This window comes from Colobus angolensis, unplaced genomic scaffold, assembly GCF_000951035.1.
Source record: "Colobus angolensis palliatus isolate OR3802 unplaced genomic scaffold, Cang.pa_1.0 Scaffold141, whole genome shotgun sequence".
NCBI lineage: Eukaryota > Metazoa > Chordata > Mammalia > Primates > Cercopithecidae > Colobus > Colobus angolensis.
In genome coordinates, this window is record NW_012114500.1 from 8,179,293 (window position 1) to 8,202,888 (window position 23,596).

The 23,596-nt window shown below is 37.7% G+C and overlaps 1 protein-coding gene across 2 annotated transcripts in view; it reads right to left on the reverse strand.

Annotated features, from left to right (window-relative positions):
* The window catches only part of VAV3 (vav 3 guanine nucleotide exchange factor), a 424,388-nt gene that overhangs the window by 342,975 nt on the left and 57,817 nt on the right, over positions 1-23,596 (reverse strand). The gene's annotated exons all lie outside the window — the stretch shown is intronic.

The following is a 23,596-nucleotide window of genomic DNA, read 5'->3' on the forward strand; positions in this document are numbered from 1 at the left end:
GCTAAAGTTCACTACAAAACTCTGATTCACTCCTTTTCCTCTACCCCTTAAAAGTGTATGGTTTCCTTTTTCTCTATGTGCAAAAGGCATCTTGACTTTTCTCGAAGATATGAATGCAAACAGGATCGCTTTCCTTTTTTTATTTGAAAAAATAAACACCAACTTCTCCAAAATTGCTAGCAATAATGGACTAGTTGTGTTAACTGAGGCAATGGAAAAGGAAAAACCTCTACAGCTTATTGTGAGATGAGTTATTTCAATCCCAACTGAGAAATGACATTTCATGAGAAGGTCAGTGAGTCCTAATAGACCTTCATACCATGTAGATTTTCTAACTTAAATTTGATGAGGCAAGGACCACCCAGAGCCAAGCTGTGTGTTGAAGAAAGAAGTTCTCAGTAGGACACTTGCTATTGCATTTGAAGGATGGGCCCTGAATTTGAGGGTCTGGCATAATTCAAATTATGAGTGGCCATTATAATAAAATATTTGGCAGTTTTGAAAGGCACCGCAGAGACGACCGTGAAGCCAATTTACAAACATTAAGGTACAAGAAGAATTCTCCTTCTTAGCTGAGTCTCAGCTTAGACTTTATCAAGCCTCTCCTTAGTCCTCTTCTCATTGTAACTCCTCCTCTATCCCTCTCCAAAGGGCTCAGATCATCCTTTTTTTAACTGGTAAGGAGGAAGGGGAGGAAGGAATATAATAACATCAAGCTTCTCTCTTACTGGAGTTTTCTATTTCTGTCCCTTTCACCATATCTCCTCTATATCTCTCTTTGAAAATTAGGTAAGTGAAATCTTACATCTCCTAGAAATTTAATAAAAGAAGAAGAATTTTTATTTGTATGAAGACCTTATTTGTCCTTTTCCCCTGTGAATCAGTGGGTCCTAACAGAAGGGGCATCATAATCCTCATTCTAAGAAATCATATCTTCAGATGTCCCCTGAATTACAAAATAAGTATGTTACACGTGGTATCAGTTTAGGACTGCACAATATGAAGCTTCAAATTATTTTCATACTGATGCTAATATCACAGTAAAGGACGACCCTAAAGGACACGCAGAGAGGACATAAATGGAGAAGGGTTGTTCCTTAGTGCTAATCTTGTGATCAACTCACTAAACCAAAACCTCCCTATTCTCAACAAATTAAAAGCCAGTATTTCTGTTTTGATTATTGTCCAGGCCAAAACTCATTTCTAATGGGTAATTTTTTAAGTCATTCGTTCAAAAATACAGTAATTTACCACTTAAAGTTAACAGGTTTTTTTTTCCACAGTATTCAATGATAATGTACTTTCATGAGTTATATGTAATTATATTGAAATGGCTAAGCTCATAAATGCAGGGCTAAATTGTAAAAACGCACGCACCCTCTTCGCTCTGCAGCACCTGGCTCACACCTGCTATGGTAATAACTGTACTTGACTATAATGTATCTGTCTGACCACCTAGTGCCCTATGAAATAGTAAATATTTGAGAGTAAAAAATACATCTATATTGTCTTTGTATCCCAAAGCTTTTATAGCACATACATGTTTTCAAATAAATTGATGAATGAATCCTGATGCAGTTTATCTTTAGGAAAAATTAAATGCAACCATTCCCTAGTAGTCAGGGAACTCAGTAAAATTTTACATTAAATTGTCATCATATCCTCTTATTTCAATGTTAATAGAGCAACATGTCTTTTTAAAGTTACCTAAGAACATTTTTAGAAGGGATGTTAATATTGATAAATAATATCAATAAAGATTTTAAATTATTAGGCAATTACATTCGTAAGCATGATCTTTAGTCTGTGTTTCCTGACTCTGGTGTGTGTTCAGTGGGAAGCTGCCAACTGATTTTCAGGGGCCCTTGGCCAGCAGTCACCATAACACACACACACAAGCCCTCTGCTGCTTTCAACAGCCCTTGTCCTTGTAAAAGGGAGCACTGCACCCCTCTCCCTTGGCAGAAACTTAGACTTAGAAACTCAGTTTCAAAGGTTTTTCTGTCAACCCCTGCATTAGCCTCTGGACACAGAAAACAAAAACAAGGAGCATCTTTACTCCTCCTTTTGTGTTTTTAGTCTTTGCACTAAAAAACTGAATACCTGGGAAGTGCAGAGGTCAAAGTTAGCCGGAATCATCTATTTTCCTAAGTTAATTAACCTGCTAATGAAAGTGGTGCATATCACTGCCTTTAGTGAAAGAAAGTAACACTCAACTATTTTGTTAGTCGGAAGACAGCTAGCTCAAAACAAGCCAGAGATGGGGCCCAGTTTACAAAAAGAAACAAAAAAAAGTTAAAAAGAATAAGACCTAGTATTTGATAGCACAAAAGCGGGACTATAGTCAATAATAATTTAACTGTACATATTAAAATAACTAGAAGAGTATAATTGGGTTGTTTATGTCACAAAGGATAAATGTTTGAGGGGACAGATCCCCAATTTTCCATGATGCAATTATTATACACTACAGGCCTGTACCAAAATAACTCATGCACCCCATAAACACATACACCTACTATGTACCCCCCAAAATTAAAAATAAATTATTTATTATTATTATGAGACAAGGTCTTTCTAGCTCTGTCGCCCAGGCTGGACTGCAGTGGTGCAATCTCAGTTCACTGCAGCCTCAATCTGATCTCATGGACTCAAGTGATCCTCCCACCTCAGCCTCTAGACTAGCTGGGACTACAGGCATGCACCACCATGCCTCACTGATTTATTTTTTATTTTATTGTAGAGATGAGGTCTCACTGTGTTTCCCAGTCTGGCCTTGAACTCTTGGGCTCAAATGATCCTCCCACCTTAACCTCCCAAAGTGCTGGGATTATAAACATAAGCCACCATTCCTGGCCTAAAAAATTAAACAATTTTTTAAAATATAAAAATTTTTTTTAATATGGCACAATCTACATTCCAAAGAAAGCTTGCAAGGTTCGCTACTTAGGGTATGGAAAATAAGCATTTCTTTCTACACACGCAATAAGGAAGTAGTAGAATACAGTAACTAAAGCCAGGATTTCGGTATCAGTGGAAATAGTGGTGGTTTAGCAATATTAATGTCAGCAGTAAAAATAACAGTGGAATAGATGTAGTGGTAATAATTGGACTAGCAGTGGTGGTAATAATTACAGCAATAGTAATGTCAGCAATAGACATAACAGTGGAATAGAAGTAGTGGTAATAATTGGACTAGCAGTAGCAAATTAATGCAAGGCTTTTAATCTGATTTTTAAACAGCCATAACAGTATATATAGTTCCTTCTGCCTAAACCAGTTTTTTTTCTGTAGGGAGATCATTATCCTGGTTCACCACAGATGGTCCTGGTTCAAGCCCTGTTGTCTTACCACAATTATTGCTAGTGTCCCTTTCTTTAAAAAACATTTGTTTTGGACAATAAATTATATAATCATTCTTCATTTCTTTTTTCTCTACCTGGAGTATTTCTCATTCTTCACGCCATTACATTTCTGTATTAAGCCCTGCATGGCAACTCTGGGTAGTGTTAGTCATTCTCTCCTCTCAGATGTTTACTACTTTTATCAAACACCTTTCATAAAATCTACCCAATTGCATAGCATTATACAGTAACAGATTTCTGAGGTTTTTTGGGCATTGTTATATGCCCTGAAAATAGCCTGCTACATGGCAAGTGACATACACATACACACACACACACACACACTACACAGGAGAACTTGGAACAAAAGACCTGGATGCAAATCCTGGCTCTGCTATCAAGAATTGTGGGACATAAGGAGGTAATTTACTGTAGTCATTAAGAATGGACCCAGGGCTGGGCGCGGTGGCTCAAGCCTGTAATCCCAGCACTTTGGGAGGCCGAGACGGGTGGATCACGAGGTCAGGAGATCGAGACCATCCTGAGCTACACGGTGAAACTCCATCTCTACTAAAAAAAATACAAAAAACTAGCCGGGCGAGATGGCGGGCACCTGTAGTCCCAGCTACTCGGGAGGCTGAGGCAGGAGAACGGCGTAAACCCGGGAAGCGGAGCTTGCAGTGAGCCGAGATCGCGCCACTGCACTCCAGCCTGGACGACAGAGCTAGACTCCGTCTCCAAAAAAAAAAAAAAAAAAGAATGGACCCAGGAGTCAGACCCACCCACTGGTGCTGGGTAGGTGAATTTAGGAAGGTTACTTACCTTCTCTAAGCCCCAGATTGCAAAATGTAGATGGGCCTATCTTTAAATTTACATAAAATTTGGAGATAATGTTAAATTCAGAGGAGTGTGTGTGCAGAGAGAATATCAATTAGGTAGAAATACAGACAGAAAATAGAATGTAATTTAGTACAGAGAAACAGTGACTGATATATATGAAATAATTTTGTTTCAAAGTGAATCAGGGTAGGCCAGACCCAGTGGCTCATACCTATAATCCCAGCACTTTAGGAGGCCAAGGCGGCTGGATCACTTGAGGCCAGGAGTTCGAGACCAGCCTGGCCAAGACAGTGAATCCCTGTCTCTACCAAAAACACAAAAATTAGCCAGGCATGTTGGTGGGCACCCGTAGTCCCAGCTACTCGGGAGTCTGAGGCAGGAGAATTGCATGAACCTGGGAGGTGGAGGTTGCAGTGAGCCTAGGTTGCGCCATTGCACTCCAGCCTGGACAACAAGAGAGGAACTCCACCTCCAAAAAAAAAAACAAAAAAAGTGACTCAGGGTAGAAGGGTAGAGAAGAAGCCTGCTGAAAGGCATTGAGAAAAAAAGTGGTGTTCTCCTTTGTAGTTGGAGGAAGGAAGAGGGGAGGGTAGGTTGCCTAGTCTAGTGCTACATGTTTTGCTGATCTGAGCAGCAGTTTAAACACTGGTTTCGTTGGTTATTTCTACATAGAAATCATACAGGCCAACTTTTTCTGAAGTTGAAATCACTTGTGGGGAATGTTGCACTTTGTTTTTAGTTGACTACAGATTACCTCTTTCAATAAAGAAGATATCACAGTATAGGGTTAATAACAGTGTTCTCTGATGTATTTTATTATGCCAGTAGACATAATAATACAAGATTATAAAGTAACTATTAATCCTTTCATTTTACTTTATATAGAAGAATTAACATAGTATTCCTAAGTCTGATCTTAATGATACTTTACAAAATAACCACCCCCCTCCACTCAATTTCTGGATAGAACCAAAACAGCCCAGCTGGAGGCCAGAAAAACTGTTATTTTGTAAAATTAATAATTATTTCAAGTTTAATGATGCACCTTTCCTACTTAACTGTAACAAAAATGACAAAGCAGAAAATGAACTAGAAAAATTAAATATGTGCCAGAAAAATTATTATGTATTTAGTTTGGGTAAGGAGATCAAAGCACCTGTGGGTCATGAAACATCAGAGAAGGCCAAGTATCTGAGCAGGGGTTGGTGTTGGTGTATGGGTTGGGGTATCATAGTGGTACCATTCAGAAGTGGCACTTACACACCCTGGCTTTCTGTGAACAGTAACTGAGGGTTTTGAACTGAAAATTAAGACACATGCTTTATAAAAGACTTTTTAAAACTTTCTGAATATGAAAGGCAGTATGAGGGATGTAATTTGGATATTCATATATGGGTATTCTGGGGGCATTTATCATGGAGATAGAAGGACCAAACAGTGGAATTTACATTTCATAGAAGATTCATAGAAAGCCAGAACGAACGGTTGCTGATTTTACATATTGGGCAGATTTCTATCCCAAAGAATAATTCTTGTGATATTTGATACAACTGTGATGCAATGATTTAACATCAGATTACCTTTATTTATGAGAGTATTATTGATATTGCTGTTTTTAACAACATGCACTGGTGGATCACTGTAGCCAAAAGAAAACACTAAATTCAGTCCATGATTGAAGCCATTAAGATCAAAGTTGACTTCCTGGAATTTGACTGAGGTGTGTCTGCCATGCGGGTAAGAGTGCAGTCCTCGTGGCTACTGCTCCCTGCCAGGTTGGACAGAGCCTGGGTGGGTAAAGGGTGGGGCCTGGGGCTTGGGTTGGCCCAGAGCCTTAGAGTTGAGAGCAAACCATGGAGAAGTTCTCTTTGACTAGTGAAAACATACTAACAAGTGTTTCATCTATTTCTAGTTTAACTTAATAACTTATATTTACTTTCTTGTTTTACTTTACAGACTTACTTTCTTTGTTTCCTTGCCTTTGAATAGAAATACAATTGGCAGAACGTTTGTTAATGTAATGCTTTTGGATGTGTTTTTGTTGTATTTAAAAAAAAAAAAAACTTTCTAATAGTTTTTCTTTCCTATGACAAATGCAGGTTTTCGTTTCATTTTTATTTTGCAAATTTGAGTTTATTCTTAACACTGCAGATCAGCAGCAGATATAAAAGCATGAACTCCTGGGTGGGGGTGTGCTGCTGGGGAGAGCAAAGGGTGAGGAATAGAGGAGTTTGACGGAAGTTTCCAGCATGAGTGGAATTGAAGGAAGAAAGTACAAGTTTGTACAAACCTAGATGAATAAGATTCATAGGAACGGAAAAGCTATTTTAGAAACTACCCACTAGAACCCATCCACTTAGAATTCTTAAAGCTTGGGGGGTAACACCAAATAAAGGAAGTCCTCAACTTTGTTTGTTCCAACAATTTAAGTTGGTTGTAGCATGTTTTCCCAAGCAATGGTGCCCTGCCAGGCGTTTCTTAGAGTGGAACACAAGTCTGAATCAGTGGCAGGTGCCTGCAGTCCAGTCCTAAGGCTGCTGTAGAACCCCGCCCCCGAGAGGCTGCGTAGCATGGCAGGGAGGGGTGCCGGCAGTGGCAGCAGATTTGACTCTACACTTATTAGCTCCATAGCTTTGGGTTATTTGTGGCATCTCAGTTTCATTATGGACAGAATGGAATAATGGCATCTTCTTCATCGGACTATGTGTATTAACTGAGATACTCCATGGCAAGTTCTTAGTGTCATACCTGGGACATACGTCAATACTGTAAGTTGTTTGTAGGAGGCAGGGTCATTGCTGTGAGGCATTACCTTGTCCTTATGGAGAAATTAATTCTGACTTCCATTGGAATTACTGCATTTCCTCCAAAATTTTGGCCAGGCCTTTGCATGTGTTAGTCCCCTTGCTTCTCAGCATACTGTTTCTCACAACCTTTTTGTTCATCCTTGGATGTGCAGTTCAGCCACTTCCTTGGAGATATGAATCTCCCTTCATTGGAACTAAACCTAGTGTTACACTGGGATTGACATGTCCTGTTTATGTGTTTCTCTCCTTCACAAGATTATCATCCCCTTCAGGACAGAACCTGTAGCTCCCAGCTCCCTAGTTTGGGACAGTCTGCCATACAGGAGACATGGTTGTTAAAGGCATGGTTTGGGAGCCAACAGCCTGGGTTAGAACCTTGCCCCATCGCTTACTGGCTATGTGACGTAGGGCCAATTGTTTTACCTGTCTGTGCCCCAGTGGCTTTGTCTGTAAATGGGAATTGTAACAGTACTTATCTGATACAGGTAAGTATTATTACAAGACAAGGGCAGGTCAAATGAGGAGGAAGAGACTAAGGTTTGAAGAGGTGGGTAGGCAGGTAAATGTACCTCCTACATTTGTAGATCATTATCTTTCTGCAGGTTTGTTATGCTTGACTATTCCATGTTCTCCCAGTGATGATTTTCCAGTTACTTACCAATTTACTCATGAGGAATTAAAATGTAATTTTTTTTACTGTATTTTTCTTTTCTTTTAACAGTACTTTTCAAATAAGTTGTGGTGAGGAGAGTTCAAATTACAGCATAACAGAATTCATTTAGTGAACTGATGTAGCATTAGCATTAGTCTGCTGTTAGCATATCATATAGCAGTATTATCCAGTTAAGGAAAAATATTCCATCTCAAAAAATAAAAGAAATAAAAGCGACAGACTCATGTGTCACCACAGACTTTTCCCTCATTTTGAATGTTGTACCCTAATGAGGAACAATCCCACTAATGAGGAACAACCCCAGCTCCCCTCCTCCTGGGGCGAGGCATGCATGGCAATTCTTGTTTCCTGCTTCAAAGGGAGCTGTTTTCTTGGCTGGTGTGCCGTTCTGAAGCTCCTCTGCCTTGGAAGGGCAGTCCATTTCTAGCCTAGATACCCTCCATGCTTGTGTTAGCAGTTGTTACCACTGTCCTGGTTTCCACTGATGGTCTTGGTTCAAGCCCTGTTGTCCTACCACAATTATTGCTAGTGTCCCTTTCTTTAAAAAAAAAAAATCTCATTTGGACAGTAAATTGCATAGTCATTCTTCATTTATTTTCTCTGTACCCGGAGTATCCTTCATTTTTCATGCCATTACATTTCTGTGTTAAGCCTTGCATGGCAACTCTAGGTAGTGATAGTCATTTTCTCCTCTCAGATGTTGTATCATTTTAATCAATATCTTTCACAAAATCTACCAAATTCTATACTAACAGAATTAAGGTTTTTGGTCATTATTGTATGGTCTACTACAAGGTAAATGAGATACATACACACACACACGATATACAGGTGAAGAAAACTAGGAACAAAAGACCTGGATGCAAATCCTGGCTCTGCCATCAAGAACTGTGTGACTAGAAGGAGGTAACTTAGTGTAGTCATTAAGAAAGGGCTCACTGGGGGCGGGCATGGTAGCTCATGCCTGTAAATCCAGCACTTTGGGAGGCCAAAGCAGGTGGATCACCTGAAGTCAGGAATTCAAGACCAGCCTGGCCAATGTGGTAAAACCCCATCTCTACTAAAAATACAAAAATTAGCCAGATGTGGTGATGTGCGCCTGTAATCCCAGCTACTCAGGAGGCTAAGGCAGGAGAATTGCTTGAACCCAGGAGGCACAGGTTGCAGTGTGCTGAGACCGCACCATTGCACTCCAGCCTGGGGCACAGAGCAAGACTCTGTCTCAAAAAAAAAAAAAAAAAGAGCTCAGGGGTCAGACCATCAGACCAGGCTGCTTTCAAGTCACCCATCCACTAGCTAGGTAAACTTGAAAGGTAACCTGTCCTTTTAAGCTCCAGACTATGAAATGTAGATGATTCTATCTTCCTTATAGGATAGTATTTAGTCTAGTGAAATTACGAATGTCAAGCATAATTTTAAGAAGCAATAAGTGTTCACTAAATATTACTTATTGCTAATGATAATAAAATGATAAATCATGAAAGAAAAATACATCTCTAATTTCATGTAACTAATATGTCATAATGGCATGCCACTGTTATCAGAATTGTCATTATTTGGCAATCGTTTAACCCATGAGAGTCTTGGTTTGTCCTTTTGTAATATGGGGAAAATTACATTTTCCTTAAAGGACTTGTATTAGGTGAGATAACCTATGAGAAATCTAAGTTTCATTAACTGATTTCATTCATTAAGCACTGACTAAGTGCCCATTAGGTACTAGGTGCCACTTTAAGCATAGGCTGAGTACAAGACTAGATGCTAAAGATACAAAGGGAAGATAGGTCTTTTCCCAAGGAGTTCACAGTCCAAGGAGCAGCATTTAACCTGAAGGAGTTGTACAAATGCAAGTATCATTGCCATCTCCTTACTCCCCTCTAAATTTCCTTTTCTGATTTTTTCTGATTCTCCTTCCCCCCCCTTTTTTTTTTTTATTTTTAGTATCCTTAACCAACATTTCATCTTAAATACCTGAATTTAGGCAAAAACCAAAAAATTCGTTACCAAAATAATGATGTAGACTCCTCTATATCTATATATAAAGACTACAATAAATTTGCTACATCATCATGTATTCATTAAAAATTACAGGCATTCTAAAATTGTTTTGTGAGTGAATATTTTTCCCTGAATTTCTGAAAATCAAGTATTAAGTTTGCTCATGTCACAGTCTCCATGCCCTCAAGTCTAAAGAAGACAAAGATAACCTTTTTCTTGGCTAGATTTCCCCCTATTCCTATATCCATTTTGAATTCAGCAATAACATTTCAACAATAACTGCCCACTCCTTTCCCATGTGCCCATTTGTATGGGGTTTAACTTCAGGCTGAGCACTAACTGGCCTCCAGCTCATGACTAATAAAAAACATCTTCTAGATGATTCTGGAAACAGTTAAAATAGGTCAACTAAAATCAGAGAATGCAAGAATTAAAAATATACACAGAGTAAAAAACTTGGTCAAGTTGCTAAAGCTCCAGTGTCAACTTACAAAAATAATAATACTCAGTGAGATGTTCCTATAGCCAGTTATTCTGTCACGAACATTTTCATTTTTAGCAGTATAACTTTATTTAGTGGCTTATTTTTGAGCAAGATTACATAACATTTAAAATGATTTTCTATAAATACTTTGCTACACTCAATTTTAAACATTTGCTCCTTTTTAAAGTTTGATTTTTACACATCTAGGAAAATACTTTTCCCCAAAGAACCCATCTCCAACTTTATAATAAAAATCACAGGGTTAAAGTGTTTACTTAAAAGTAATCTACTTTTACAAGCCTGTGTGTCTGTATTAGTCCGTTTTCATGCTGCTGATAAATACCTGAGACTGGATAATTTATGCAGCAAGAAGAGTTTAATGGACTTACAGTTTCAAGTGGCTGGGGAGGCCTCACAATCACAGTGGAAGGCAAGGAAGAGCAAGTCACGTCTTACATGGATGGCAGAGGGCAAAAAAAGCTTGTGAAGGGAAACTCCCCTTTATAAAACCATCAGATCTCATGAGACTTACTCACTCTCATGAGAACAGCACAGGAAATACCTGCCCTCATGATTCAATTACCTCCCACCAGGTCACTCCCACAACATGTGGGAATTTAAGATGAGATTTGGGTGGGGACACTGCCAAACCATATCAGTGTTCTTCTGAGCAAGGTTATAAGAGACTTATTTTTTAAAGATCAAGCATTAAATATGGCATTGTTCTTCTTCATCATATCTAACTTTTTTCCTAGGTAGGCTATTATGTTCATGAATATCCCCATAAGATCCCAAAACAGGAAAACTCTTTCATGAAATAAATGTCAGGGCTACCTCTGTGTAAGAACAGTGCATCACGATTTGCCATCAACACATCAGTTCTGTAAAGAAAGACTCCTGGCAAGTGAAGGTAAGTAGCACCAAACCAGCCAAAGCACACACGGAATACTGATTGGGGCTGCAACAATCAATGACTACCAATGCCAACCCTCAAAAGCATCCTTGTAAATAGTTACATTATTTCCTATAACTGACTGTAAATGGACACTCCTTACCCAGGCAAGAATTTTCATTAAAGCTCATATTCCAAATAATGGTATATGTTTATTAATTTAAGTTTTCATGCAGATCACTTTGAGAAAAGATTTCGTTCAGTAGATCTCACTGCAGACAGCAAATTTTAAAGTTAGATAAAAATGCAATTTTCACTACTCAAAGAAGAAAAGGTAGAAGGAAAAAAGGCAGAAATGTAAACTGGCATCAATTTATTAAGTAAAATGTCTTCCTCTTAGGACAGATATCTTCCTGACTACAGCAAGTTTCAGTATAAGTTCTCAGACATCACAATTAAAACAAGCTGAAATCTCATAATAAGGGAAGTGATACCAATCTCATCAGACAAGAAATGTCATTATGATGAAATTAAGTGTTTAGAAAAACAAAATGATTCCTAAATCTTAGCAGGCAGCTCCCAAAAAGAGACAATATGGTTATATTACTCTCTCTATAATTAAAGACAATAAATGCTTTCCTAATAATTCTTAACTTTTAAAAATGGCAGATATAAATACTACAGAGTGTTACCTGCAAACTGTAGAACAGTGACTGAAAGACAAATTTCAAACTATTTGCTCACTATTTGATGCAATTATCAAATGTACTTCCCCAAACATTTCCCACATAGAAGTACCCCTAATAACAGAGGAGAATAAATGCGCATTCCTGGTGTTCTGGTTGCCTGAAGTGGCCCGATCTATCACACAGCTAGAATTTCTTTATCATATGTAAATTCTGCTTACTATTCTATCATGTAGTCATGTGTGCTTTAACACAAAAGGTGCTGTAAATTATTTACAACAGATCTCAGCCCCTCTCACCTCCACTGCCAAAGCCTCCCATGAATACTGCTGTCTACCCAAATGCTTAATGAGAGAAGCTGGGGGAGTGAGGAGAAATCAAGAGGAAGGGACTGAGTTTCTTGTCCAAGTCAGTTTGGGACCAAGAGGAAAAAAAAAATGAGCTATGGGAAGCAGGAGCAGGAACACAGGGCTGCAATGACCATGACAACGTAAGCCCCAAGGCTTCAGAAATTTGTTGGAAAAGGAACTGGACTCTCATCCATGGGATGTCAGTGGGGAACAAAAGTCAATTTTATTTCCTCAAAGGTGTAGAAAACCATGGCTAACATTTGTATTCCACTTACATTGTACTTACAAAGGTACTTTTTCACAATGCCTGTCATCTGCTGTTATACAAAATAATGCAGGAATCTGAAAAATAATAATTAGTAGAACTAACACTTATAAAGGTGTTACTCTGTCAGACACCATTCTAAGCAATCTTATCCAGTTCTCACAGCTATCCTCCTTTTACAGATGAGGAAACAGGGGCAGAGAGATGTTAAATACTTGCCCAATGTCATACAGCCAATAGTTAGAGGAGGTGGGATTCAAACTGAGGCAGCCTGGCTTCACAGTTACTAAACTATGAAGTTACTAAAGAACTCACTATACCTTTAGACTACCCAATGACACAGGAAAGAAAAACTGGTATTATTGGCCATGTCACTGATTTCGGTATACTTGTAAAAGATTTACAATAAATAATAGAGTAGTATTTTTATTAAATAGTAATCCCACCCCAATATTGTGTCCTTGCTCAAAAATCATTTATAAATTTTGCATATTTTTACACAACTGTGAAATTTTATACTTAATAAACATGAATCATATAGCAATATAAAAATTCTTTATTGTTACTATGCATATGGAACTCACAGGAAATTACCTCTGAAACAATTCAGCAGTAACACCAGGAAACTGCTGCTACACAGAAAGTGTTCAATGAAGTGGCATCAGAAACGTGGCCCAGCGGGGATCCATTTTCAGCCTGGACTTCTTGCAGGAAGTAACTCTCCCTGCCAGAGGTGCTGCTACACACTTTCTTCCATGGCCACAAGCACCTGCAGGACTCTAATTCCATCAGGACAGCACAGATATATAATGTTCAATTTAGGAAGCCAGAGCACTGCAGAACCATGGAGCCATTTCTGTAAATTACTGGTTGACAACCTGCGTTTGGCAGAACATACTGGACATACATCAAATGTTAAAAAGAAATCAATTGATAAAGCTCTCCACTTAGAGACAGACTTACTTTGAGCAAGTCCTTAAGAACTGGCCTTAAGAAGAAGAAAAGCAAGTGGAGTGCCTCTCCCCATCCCCACCCCACCCAAGAACTATCAGTCTTCCAATCAGCATCATCACTGCCCTCTTTCAGCAAATTAATCGCACAGCAGCCATTATTACCAACTTGATATCTAAAATGTCATGTACATTCTCTGTATTTATTGTACTGTTATTATTGTTCTATGTTAGTGAATTTAACAACAACAATAAAACTTTATAATATAAAGACTTTAAGGTATTTACTCACAAATTTGCTCTCCTGCATCTATGTTTACTAGAAAGTCCTTTAGTTCCTCAAACACAAAACCTCCTGCCACAAGAAATCTAATCACAACCCAAGCCTAATGTACTAAGATCAAGATCAGCAGAAGTTGGAGGTGTGTGATTCTATATGGTCATTGTAATTTCATTTTTTAAAATACTGGCATTTTGTTATTAATCAGGGATATAATCTCTATTTAAAAAAAAAACAATGGCTACAGGAATGTCATGTTCTGTTCCATTTATAACACTTTTCAGACTTTATGTTTTCATTATGTATTAGAGGGGAAATCTGAAACATTTGCCAGTTAGTTTACAAAGGACCACATATGGGACTAAAGAGTTTGACTCCAATCATTGATCAGATCTTCAAAAAAAATCCCCTCTCCAGAAATAGACAGGAAAAGAAATCTATTCTGTACAAGACACTGCTCAGCACTCAATAGATAGAAGGGTGAGAAAAACAGACTCTCATCCAAAAAAATCCACAGTCCACAATAAGGTTTAAACAGTACCCAGATGGCAACACAAGGAGCCAGAACAGCACTGACACCTGCCATAAGTGCTAAAGACCCAAAGGAACTGCCACTGTCCTGAGAATTCCCAAGGGAGGAGGTTTGGCTTGGCCTTGCATCTCTGTTGCCTAGAGATACAGCAGTAAATATATATTGAATGAACAACTAAATTAATAAATGCCTTCGACTACTACATACATAAGCCTACTACTACTTTCATATGTAGGTATATGTGTGTAGTAGTCAAAGGCATTTACATACTTCGTACCAAAAGATGACTGTGTCTTAAAAGATCAGCTTTTCTCTACAGAGAAAACCAAGAGAATTGAAAAACCAGAGGGAGAAAGAGAGAAAAGACAAGAAGAGGTGAGTATCAGAAGCAACAGGAGAGGGAACAGGAGCAACCAGGACCCGGCAAGGGCATATGGAAAGCTGAGAATGCCACGAGGGGAGGAAAGGGAGGAAGTGAGGCAGGAAAGGAGCTACCCACACAGCACCAGGGATCCCACGGTCGCAGTGAAGTCAAGAAGGCTTTATCCTCCTCTGGGACTTGTAGTTACACTATTTGGCCTCCTGTACCACCTCATGTGCATTCATCCTGCCCATGACACCACAGTAACTCAGTAAGTGCATAAACCATGGACTGCAGTTCCTCAGAACCCCTTATCTGAGACAGCATGCTGGTACTTCCTGAATGGCAGCCTGGCATTCTGAGATTACACTCTTCCTTCATGTATGGTGCTAGAATCCGTCCTCTCCTTTATGAAATGAAAGGTATAGTACACATTAAGACATATTTTATGAAATTTTATTGCTGTCCTTACTTTTTAAAATCCCCTCTCACTCTTTTCCCTACACTTTTCAATAAAACCCAGTCTCATAACCACTAGAGTGTGCCACATCGTAAAAGATTTTTTATTAAAAGCTAAAAAGTTTAAAATATGACTATGAAAACCCTTACCTAACTTGAAAACTATTAGGTAAAATGTTTTGTTCTCCAGAGATTTTAGATAAAAAAAATAGGTTTTATTACTCCTTTGGTTAAAGAATGTCATTATTAAATTGAAAAAACAAAAAAAAAGAAAGTAGATCAAAACTCAGCACCTGTTCTATGACCTCATTTTGGAAAATATGGGGAAACAAGTGTCATCACGTGAATACATATATATATTGCATGTATACATTTAGGGAATTGCACACAACAAATTCAACAATGGTTATTTCTGGGTAGTGAGATTTCCTCTTATTTCTACTCTCTTCATAAGTAGAAATTAATTTTATAAATAGAAGAATTCTACAACTATGAAAAATAAATGTTTTTACTTTGAAAAATAAATGTGAGAAAAAATCAGATGAAAAAATAACAGAAAAAAAAAGACTCACATGAAGAAACAGCGAGTTTCCACCATGGCCAGTGGCCTTCTGAGTGAAGCATGGTTTTCTGCCCTACATACCAAGTCTTTAGACAAGGATCTCTTTATAAGAGCTCTGTTATTTAATACGTCCATTTACATTATTACCATAAAGATGACTTTTCCACAATAAAGCTTTCAATCTCTAGGGTCCCTGCAGGGTAATAGGAAGCATTCGGCAGATTACTGTTACTATGTTTTATTACACTTAATGACACAGATACTTCACAGTACTGGGAGTTTTGTAAGTATTTAAAAATGTATCTCCTATAAAAACGTATCTACTGAAAACACATCTCCCATAAAATACGTAAGTAAAATATTCATGCAACAGATTATATACTATACATGAATGTAAAAAACAAAACACCTTTTAAACTATTCTAAGCAATGTAGTTCCATTTAAAAACAAAGTATTTTAAGTAATGAGAAGATTCTTCATTCTAAAAAATAATAACATTTCAGTCTAAGAAAGGATACATCCAGTCCATTTGTCAATGAACACCCTCTGAGTACTAAGGATGTAGAGATGAACTAGATGCAACGCCTTCACTCAAGAAGCTTACTATAAATTAGAAAAACAAACAAATGAGTTCAATAAATGGTTCAAGTATATGATGAAGATGATGAAAGTATGTATGTGGCTGGTTCTGAGAGGGCACAAAAAATAAAAATGGTTGTCCTACCTAGAAGGGTGGGGCCAGAAAAGTTTTCTAGATGACTTTTTTCGCAATGCAGTTATTATTTCCTAAAAATAAATTATGAAAGTACCTATTTCTTTTACTAAACATCTAGAAACACAGAAGAGAGTGTCAAGGGCACAGTCATAGAGATATATTAATAACAAAAAGTCTGGACTGAGCCAACAGCGGTAAGCAGCCATCCAATCATCTCATTCATTGCATGTCATTTTTGAGCACTTATTAGGTTCTATGCAAGGTGCTGAATAAGATAAGATGTTGTCCCTCATGTTCAATGACCTTATAGCCCACTAGGAAAGAGAGCAGGAATAAATAATACAATTTGATAAGTGCTATAATGGGCTACATTGCAAATGGCTACAAAGCCACAGATGATGGCACAGTTAACTACACATTGAGGGAAGGTTTAATAAACAAGGAGCCAGTCACATGTGAGCTCCATAGGACAGGAAAGAGAATGCATTCACTGGAATTTTCTAAGGCAGCATGAGGTACCAAGGCTGAATTACGTCCTTTGCAGTGTTACTTCATCTAGTCTTCAGGATTATTTTATGAAATAGGTATTGTTCCCATTCCCACCTGGGTATTTAGGTACGTGTGGTTAGAGAATGAAGTAACTTGCCTAAAGCCAAACTAATAATAACTGGTGAATTAGGTTTTGAAAGCAGATCAGAAGTCTTACTTGGCTGCCTCTGCTTTTCCCAGAACAGACAAGCAATAAACATAAGGCTTACTTTGATTTGTATCTTAGCTGGGCGGCTCTTTAGTTTCCTGAAACCTGACCTCTTTAAGAATCTCCTTAGGTCTTTCAACGATTCTTTCTCCACAAAATTCCTGTTTTTATATTCACACACTTTCAGCCTATTTAATATATATCAGCAGGCATTTGTAACTCACTAAAATTATCTCTTCTTCCTCACTTTCCAAGGACCTCAATCCTGCACTAAAAACATTACAAAGTATAGCTCAAGGATCAAGGTTGGATATTTTCAATAATTTGAAACAGTTATACACGGATAGAAATACATTTGCTACAGAGACTACAAGCTTCAACACTTAGGAAATCCACTGAAAATTAACAGGATATGAGAAGTGAAAACATGGTACAGTGTAGTCACAAAGTATATCCGTGGTATACTTTGTAGCCACATGTCAGGAGGAAGTTACCTTTATGCACCTCTCACCACTGCATGCAAATTTGATATTTTCTCTACATGCTTTTGGAAAATATGCTAATAACTAAATCATCAACACAGTACTTGCAAATTGTTTTTAGGCCTTCAACTCTTAACAGGGAGAACATGAGAAGTTTCTCTTCCACATGCAAAGTGAAATGTTACACCTTATAAAGTCTAGACTTTGAGGAGGCCATATCATATCAGACCCATATTCAATCTGGTAAATCTGCTGTCAAGATCACTGTAAACCATGAGAGCATGTTGATAAGTGCAGTCCAGTTACAGAGGGATCACTGCCTCTAAACATGCTAAAATAAGCAGTGTGATTGATACTGTATTTTTGTAAATGGTCCTATAAATGATCTTCTGAAATAGCTGTCCTCACCAGGACATGGAGAAGATGTGCTCAGTTAACCGAAGTTATAGCATCACAATAGGGACTCTGTGGTCTTTGTGAACTTACCAGACATATCTTATACAAAACTATTTGTGGTCGTGGTGGCAGTGGTGTATAATTTTTAATTATACAAGAAAATAGTGTCCAGAAGTTATTCTTTACACACTCAGTCTTCGGTTGTGAATGAATGCATTTCCTTACCTTGTTATGTTTTATGTAAATAAGGTTTTTATAAAGAGACTCAGTAATAACTGTGTCACCCACTTCCACATAAAATCAAACAATTGGCAATAAGATACACAAAGCTGTACTTACTAAAGATTACTAGACTGTAAATATAAATCAGACCACCATGGAAAGATATGGCTATAAAAGCTGACAGTATGGCAAGGGAAAAGTAATTTACACCAGCTGGGGAGCTGCTATGTCCCAGGTATTGTGGCTGACAATTTACCTATGTTATTAAAAAGCACTAGGAAGCAAACAATTTCTGGTCTGTGTTCAATAACCTACGAGTTAAGAGTATTGGTTTGTGGTTCCTAAATCATGCACCAAGGTATCCTGGAACACCACAGCAAACACAGAGACACTGCAGGATATTTTAAATTTTCACCAAAAAGTCACAGGAATATTCAGCATCTGATATTGTATGAATTACTAGCTCAAATTACTGTGTAGTTTTAACATTACATCCCACTAAGTTCCTTTCAATAGTGTATCTTTGTGAAGCTGGATATTCAGCAGATGCTATGATTAACAACATGGTACAACAATCAATGTAAAACAAAAAATGAGGGTGTAGTGGTGTGTAATCTTATTCCAAGATTTGAGAAGTTATGTAGTGCCCAACAGGCAAACACATCCCATTAGTAATAATTGTGGATATTTAAGAATAAAATAAAAATAAAAATAGTTTTCCTTTGAATGTATTTGTATTATTTTCTTTCAACCAACTACTATGTTGTTGGGACATAAATATTTATTAAATTGCTTAGAGATAACTACTTAAAAACAAAACTGGGCTGGACACAGTGGTTCACATCCATAATCCCAGCATTTGGGGAGGGTGAGGCAGGTGGATCACCTGAGGTCAGGAGTTGGAGACCAGCCTGGCCAATGCAGTGAAACCCCATCTCTACTAAAAATACAAAAATTACCCAGGTGTGTTGGTGTGCACCTGTAATCCCAGCTACTCAGGAGGCTGAGGCAGGAGAATCGCTTGAACCTAGGAGGCAGAGGTTGCAGTTAGCCAAGATTGTGCCACTGCACTCCGGCCTCGGCTACAAGAACAAAACTTCATTTCAAAAAAAAAAAAAAAGCCTGTTATTGTTTTGGTTTGCAAAATAAAAAAAAAAAAAATTTTTTTCAGAGAAATATTAACCATGCCTTAAACTAAGAAAGCTTAAGAACTTCTGCTAAAGATGAATTCTAACTTTCCAAGCCAAAGGACAGGAGGCTGGACCAAGGGTCTCTACAGACTTTGCCTAGTTTTCTGTGCTAAGTTTCTAAAGTGATTAAAAGGCCATCTGTGATTGAATGTACAATATCTTTATACATTATCAATGTAAAATCAATATCTTTTTACATTATCAATGTAACAGATGGAGATGTAATTGTTTCAATTTTTTTTTAATCTTACATTGACTTTACTCATCTTCCATTCTGTGTCATTTGTCTACTACATATGATGATTGCTTTGTAAGCAATTATATAATGTTTCACATTCAGGAAGAATAACATATCTATTTTTGGTACCATCCCCTGTTTTCTGCCCTTTCACTATTGCCATGCACCTAAGTACTTCTAGATAGTCTTATGTAGGGGATTTTAGGTGAATTTTCTCCATAGTATGCATTATTCTTTACATTGACTTATGATTTTGTTTTGGTTTTTACACATTTTAGAATAACCTGAGGTCCTACATGTTTAAACCTTTAAGAAAGTACTTATGAAGTTATACAAAGTATGACACCTGCCACGAGGATATGAATCTTATATCCATGTATCAAGAAGAAAGGGGAGGTAGAGTGAAGGCCAGTAGGATACCAATAAAATTAAAGAATTAAAAAAAAAAAAAAACCTTACAAACTTATTTGTGGAGTCTCTTGATATAAGGCAACTCGTTTATCTATATCCATACCTGTATTTGCCATAACAAATAGAGAATCTAATAATTTCCCAGCCATGGATACTGATGTTATTATACCAAAGGATAAATCCCAATGGCTAATTTGCTGGATTATTAAACCAGGTTTTGGTTAAACCATAAAGGCAGAATTGAAATGAGATAATCTGCTAGTGTGAAAGAAATAATTTTAAGTGACTAGGAAGGGCTTGAAACGTATCTCCAGACTTCTCAACAAAGTCAGGTGATACACAAAAAGGAAAGAAAAACATCAAAGTTAAGACATGGGAATGTGATATAGAGAAAAAAGTGAGGTAGCAGTATATTTGATTTTTAAAAAAAAAAATCTGAGCAGTTGGTTCATAAGAAAAAAGCACCTTAAATCTTTCAGAAGAAAACCGGCACCTCCAAAAAGGATTCAGACAGCAGGAAGCTTCTGCAGCTGGAACAAAACTTTGACCCAAGTAGACCAAATAATCTTTGAAGTAATGAATGTAAAACAAAGGTTATAAAAAGTACCATATTTGTCAGAATGTGCTACTCAATCCCAGACTTCCTAGTCATCCCCAAATGTGACCTCTGAAGGTGCAAGCAGAAAGTAGAATGGAGTATGGGTTAAGAATGAGGGCTTTGGAAGCAGAGAGACCTGCATTTGACCTCCAACTCTATCATTCATAAGCTGCAAGATGCCAGATAAATGATAAAATCTCTCTAACCTCAGGTAGAAATGATAACAATACCATTCTCACAGGGTGGCAAAGAGAGTAATAAGGGCATTCACCTAAGATACTCACTACAGAAGCTGAGTATGCATCTTTATCCGCACTGCATGATTTTCACTAAAAATGAACAAAACTGAGTCCTCCCCTTTACGTCTGCTGAAAAACTCCATCTACCAGAAATTCCTATCTTAACATTCCCCAGCCATCTTAAATTAAGCATGGTTACAACTAAATTTATATTTCTGAGAACTGACACCTCCATTTGTGTAAATAAATTAATCTGCCTCACCTCCCACCCTTATGGCCTTGAAGTCCTTCTTGATCCCTTGCTCTCTTGGTCACACCCAATCCATCAGCAGCTCCTCTCAACCCTCTGCCAACTGTCTCATACTATTCCCATGCCCTCGTCAATCTGCAGCTGGATACTCTAATACTTGGTCTCTCTGTCCTTGGCTTCTTACTGGCTAACCTATCCTACCCATTACCTGTTCTATAACTTTCCACCTTACATCCTCCATCATTTCCTCTTCCTCTTCCATCAAACATCAGTTCCCAAAAGAGCTTGTGGAATTGCCTCCACTCAGAGCCACTAAGTAGACACTGGCCAAATGACCCTTTTGTATCAATCAGGAAAGGCACCCTTCCTTCCTGCCTCAATTGAGTTAAAATGCTGATTTTGTTAAAGAATGCCATGTTACTGCTAGATGCCAAGCTGTCACTCTAGATAAATGTATATGTATGATGTGATTGAATGATGTCCAGCAGGTGGGTACCAAACAGGAACAATCTTATGTAAGAATGATGTCTTCATTTCTTTGGTTCTTTTCTAGTATGCATCTCATCATCTACATTATCCAACTGAAACAAAAATCACCAATGACCTCGTAACTGCCAAATCTGATGACTGAATTTTTAAACTTATTTTCTTATTTGACTGCTCCATGTTTCTGCATTGTGGTCACTGTCTTTTTCCACAGTCTTCAGATAATATTTTCTCCTGCATTTATTCCTGCCCCCAACTACTGTGTGACAGTTTTGCCTCCTGCCCTTTCTGTTCTATAAATGTTACTCAACTTCATTCATGCACACATTCATTCAGCAAATATCTGAGTACCTACTATATAGCAAGGTGATATTCTAGGCACTTGGAATATAGATCAGTGAACTAAAAATGCATAGAAGAAAAATTTCTCTACCATCATGAGACTTTATCTTTTGGTGTAAGAGGGTGTAGAGAGAGGCACACAATAATGAACTTATTAATTACATGTAATTATCATTATATTCAACATTTATTGATGAATGCTATAGCATGGTTATATGCAGGTGAGGGACATAGTCATTTTCAATAGGGTACACTAGGTAAGTTTTATCATGAAGGTGACATTTAAGCAAAGGCTTGAAGTAAATAGGAAATATCTGAGGGATGAGCATTCCAGATAGAAGAACAAGCCAGTGAAAAGTCTTAAGGAAGAAATCTTCCTGGGATAATCAAGGAATATCAAGGAGCCAAGAAGTCAGATCATCTATCTGAAACTGTTACAAAACGTATACAAGTCTGTGGTATCTGGCAGGAATGAGAACATTTCCATATTTCACACAGGACCTTTGTGTACTGCACAACCTGGTAAGTCAGCCTTACCTAGAATTCCTGCTCCTCCATACTTGCCTTAGGTTGCCCTTCACTTCATACACCACTTCCTCAAGGAAGATTTCCCATTCCAAATAATGGCCGTCATCAAATTCTCTAAACTCCTGTTTGCACATGGTTAAAGATTGGTATATGAGACCATATATTTACATGTATTTGTTCTTTCTAGCTATGTGCCTTGCTTGTATATCTGACCAAATTGGAAATCTCTCTAGAGCTATAATGCTTCCCCAATGCCTGTCAACATGCCCTGTACATAGTAGGCCCATGGTAGCTGTTTATGGAAGCCACTGCTAAAGGCCTCTGACATCTTAAAAAAAAAAAATCTAGAATACTTTAAACTTTACATTGCCACCCAGATTGCAAACCTCTGAGCCAATATTCCACAAAGACATGGGAAATACTTCAAAAGGCATATTTATATAGCACATTGATTTTTCAGTTGATTCAATTTTATTGATTTTAGGAAATAATTTAATCATCTGTATTTCATTTCAGATAATTAAGTTTTGCTGCTGGCTTCAATATTGCTGTCTAAGACATAAAATCTTTTATCTTTCTAATAAAACTAACCCATTTCTAAAAGAAAAATGTATTCTATTCTGGTTAGAAAATGTTAAAGATACATGTAATAATCAAAAAAACTAATAAATAAATTCAAAGCCAAGAAGGACCACCCACATAAACACTAAATAAAAGCTGGTATTTGTAGAATTGCTTTCAACACAAGTGAAGAGTCTATTAAATAAGGTCAGAAGGAAAGGGCACACTAGAATGTTGAGATTACCAAGGAACTATTCCTATATTGTAAAAGAAAAATCTCCGAAATTTAAAGTTGCTCGTCATTTTCCAATTACCTAAGGTCTTCCTGCCAATGATGAAATCCTTATTACTGGTGGATCCACTGATGAGTCCCCAAGGAGGAGATCTTCCAGCATCGCCTGTTTATCACAGCCACTTACAGAAATGCAGAAGGCTTGTAACTGTAGCCAGAAGCCACAACCCTAAGCCAAAGCTTTTTTGTTTTGTTTTGTCTTGTTTTGTTTTGTTTTGTAAGAGACAGGGTTTCACTCTGTCACCCAGACTGAAATGGCCAGCAAGGAACACATGTCAACATAAGCCTCAAAACTGGGAAGTCTTGTATAAAATAACAGATCATCTCTAAATACTAAATACCTTAGTGATTTTTTATGATCACAACAGAATGGAATGAAAAAGGGAGAAAAGCAGGGAGAGAAGGAAGAAGGAAAGAAGAAGTGTAAAACCAAAGAGGTAAAGTCTCTAGAGACCCTTGGTCCAG